Source organism: Halichoerus grypus, chromosome 14, assembly GCF_964656455.1.
Source record: "Halichoerus grypus chromosome 14, mHalGry1.hap1.1, whole genome shotgun sequence".
NCBI classification, from domain to species: domain Eukaryota; kingdom Metazoa; phylum Chordata; class Mammalia; order Carnivora; family Phocidae; genus Halichoerus; species Halichoerus grypus.
The window spans coordinates 58,082,241-58,085,765 of record NC_135725.1 but is presented as its reverse complement, the minus strand read 5'-3'; the positions used below and the strand labels follow the sequence as shown (position 1 = coordinate 58,085,765).

General features: G+C 50.6%; 1 pseudogene; it reads left to right on the top strand.

The window, feature by feature from the left end:
• The first annotated feature begins 328 nt into the window (after positions 1-328).
• On the top strand, positions 329-3,288 carry LOC118528695 (protein SPATA31F1 pseudogene; annotated as a pseudogene).
• Positions 3,289-3,525: the final 237 nt, after the last annotated feature.

Genomic DNA, 3,525 nt, shown 5'->3' with positions numbered 1-3,525 from the left:
TAGACATATCAACTCAGGATCACAAGATGGCAGCTCTAGATGTAAATATTACAGGGGCACCTGGGTGGTTCAGTTGGTTAAGCATCAGCCTTCAGCTCAGGTCATGATATGTGGGTCCTGGGATCGAGCCCCACACTGGGCTCCCTGCTCAGTGGGAAGTCGGCTTCTCCCTCTCCTTCTGCCCCTCCCCGCCCCCCGCTCATGTGTTCTCTATCTCTCTTTCTCCCTCCCTCTCTCTCTCAAATAAATAAATAAATAACTTTTAATTAAAAAAATAGATGTAAAGATTACATCTGCACTTCTTATTCAAGGCAGGAAGGAAGCGGTCATGGGTTGGAGAGCTAGAAGCAAGTTCTCATATCCAGTTTCTTTAATCAGAATGCAAATTCTTCCCCAGAAGCCCCCAGCAAATTTCCTCATATATCTTATTAGTCAGAACTGGTCCATATGTTCATCTTTAGATAAAAAGTAGTCTAGAAAATTCACCTCCAGAGATTATGCTAAGTGAAATAAGTCAAGCAGAGAAAGTCAATTATCATATGGTTTCACTATTTGTGGAACATAAGGAATAGCATGGAGGACATTAGGAGAAGGAAGGGAAAAATGAAGGGGGGAATCAGAGGGAGAGATGAACCATGAGAGACTATGGACTCTGAGAAACAAACAGTGTTTTAGAGGGGAAGAGGGAGGGGTGATGGGTTAGCCCAGTGATGGGTATTAAGGAGGGCACGTACTGCATGGAGCACTGACTGTTATATGAAAACAATGGATCGTGGATCACCACATCAAAAACTAATGATGTATGGTGACTAACATAACATAATAAAATTTAAAAAAAAGAAAAGAAAATTCACCTCCAGCAGCAGTTGATTCACCATCGCTGGGGCCTGCCCCAAAAGATCCAGGAGTCCATCCAATTGCTCCTGTCCCCCACTGATCAGTCAACTCTGTCCTGGAGCAGCACAGCCCTAGCCAACGTCCATGCTCCCCAATCTACAGCCCTAGAGGCCACTGGGGCCGGTGACCCATTCTCACCCATCACAGGCCCAGTGTCAGTCCCCATGCCACACTTGTTTGACCAGGCCAAGGCAATATTGCAGAGCCACATCAACTCCAAATGTGGGCAGATTCACCAGGGCAAGGTCCCTGCTCGTGTATATAGCTCTTGGCAGTGCATAATTCCTGGGGGCCTGCAAGTGGCTCCCTTCACCTGCATCCCAGAAAGCAAGCCCTTGGAGCTACAGGTAGCAACTGACCCTGCCCTAAAACAAAAAGCTGTGCCCTGGATACCAATGGCCCTTGATCAACAGCAACAAGCCTCACCAGAGGCTATCACTGAACACCCTAAGCTGTCCCAAGCCCTGTCCGAGGGAGCCATTGAGAAACTGGAGACAACTTTGCGGCACAAGTACCTGGCCTTCTTGTCAGGGCTGCCTGCTCTTTATTATGTGGCTCTCTCTAGGGCCATGGCACCGGCAATCTCTACCCAAGCTGTAATCGCAGGAATGGTGCCTGGACCTGGTGAATTCCCAAGTGAACCTCTGACTCAGATGATCTCATCTGAAGAGCGGTGTCTGAGTCCTGGGCCATGCTTTCAAGATGCCAACGAGACTTGTGCAGACATTGAAGATGAGCTCCAGGTGGAAGAGCAGGTGGAAGAAATGATCAAGGCGGTGCCTCTAGAGAGCCAGGCAGAGGCCTCTGGGCCCTACACACTCAAGCAACCCATTTTAGCCAAACTAAATTTCCATCTAAGAAAGAAGATCCTGGAGATACAACTGGGAATTCCCATAAAGGCAAGGTTGTCCAGAGAACAAACTGTAGCAGCCCCAGACAACACATCCACACAGGAGTCTCTAGGGAGTCTAAACAACCAAGGAAAAACATTGCTCTAGGATCTCCCCATCCCACCAGACACTCCTCGTGTCCCAGATCCAGAATGGCTCCACCTTAAAGAACAGCTGGCCCTTGAGTTAAAGGCAGTGCAGCAGAACCAGAAGCAACCTAGTTCAAGAGCAATACCTCATGGTTCTGCCCACTGGGCCTCTAAGATCTCACAACCCAGTGGGGACATGACAGAGGCCCAGGTGCTTTGTGTTCAGTTGGAGGCCAATGTGAACAGCCCCAGCTTGGAGGAGCCCTGGAGCCCTGAGCCCCAAAGCCCTGGCCACAGCAAGGACTCAGCCCAAGTCCCCATGCTGGCAGAAAAGAGAGAGGACCCAGGGAAACCCAAATTGGCAGGGGACCACGGAGAAGGGGATGCAGGGTTTGCACACTCCTCTACAAGAGACATAAGCCTCCCTGATGAAGCCCAGAGGCCAAAAGGGATGCTTCTGAACAGGACTCCTCATAGCCCCTGGCGACGGAGCCGTAGCTTTCATCTTGATGCTCCCTGTGAACACAGTACCCGGCATCACCCTCAGATTAACCTTCCAGAGCCACCTCCAGGAATCCCTGGGGTGAAGGTATCTGAGAAGAATGACCTGCACAGCAGTCAAACCAAGCTTAATGTCATCCTCAAACCAGCAAGGATTCCTAAGAATGCCCAACCTGTGGTGCCCCAGGCATCACAGGGCCAGCTTTTCCTGGGCCAACTCATTCACAGTAAGCCTTTGCAGGGCCAAACTTTGAAAGGTCAGGTTTTGCAGGGACAGGTGATGCCAGTCCATACCCACAAGAAGCCCAGCCTTCCTGAATCGGGCTTGAGAAGTAAGATGAAATCCTTTCTGCACTGTTTTAACTCCAAGGCAAAGGGCAAAGTGCATGAGGAATCCATATTCTCTACAGCTGGGAAAGTGGCCAACACCAGAAAAGAAAATGTAGAAAAGGGCCTGGCTCCAGCTAAAAGTCCCATGGGGCGAACCAAGACAGGATAAGAGGGGACTCCAAGGCCCGATCTTCCCCCACTGAGAAGCAGGTGAGCCCGGCCTTCTTGGATGGTCCCCATTCCCCAGACAGTAAGCTCCGGCACCGCTCCCGCTCTCACCAACTCCATTCTGCCTCAGTCCTGGGCCACCCCCGCCACTGCCCTCGGCACTGTCCTCGAGTGGCTTGTGCCACCCAACCAGGGAACGTACCCTAGATCTCACCTCTCACCTCAGAGGGAAACGTTGGTCTGCTCAAGAAGACCCAACACAATCAAAAGACTTGGTAGGCTCCCCCAACATCTGTGTCCCTTGAAGAGGACTGCTGCTGTCATTTTCATTAATGTGCAGGTGGGGCAGAGTGCCACCCAAAATACACTCTATGTCTCTAAGCAAAGCACTGTCTGTCTCCTCCTTCTCTCCACTGTGGTGTGTTAAGGGAAGGTATGAGGGGAGGCTAAAATGTCCTTCCCATCTAGAGAAGGAGCTTTAACCCACACTTAAGCTGGGTCAGCATTCCACACAACTCCTCCCAACCCACCCTGGACTGTGGATAAAGGGGCTTGAGCAGAGAAGGAAGGTAAGGTAAATAAGGGTCAGGCTTGAATTCTATCATGGCTTCCCATTGGTGTCCTTAGGCCCAGAGGAGCAATGTGGACAT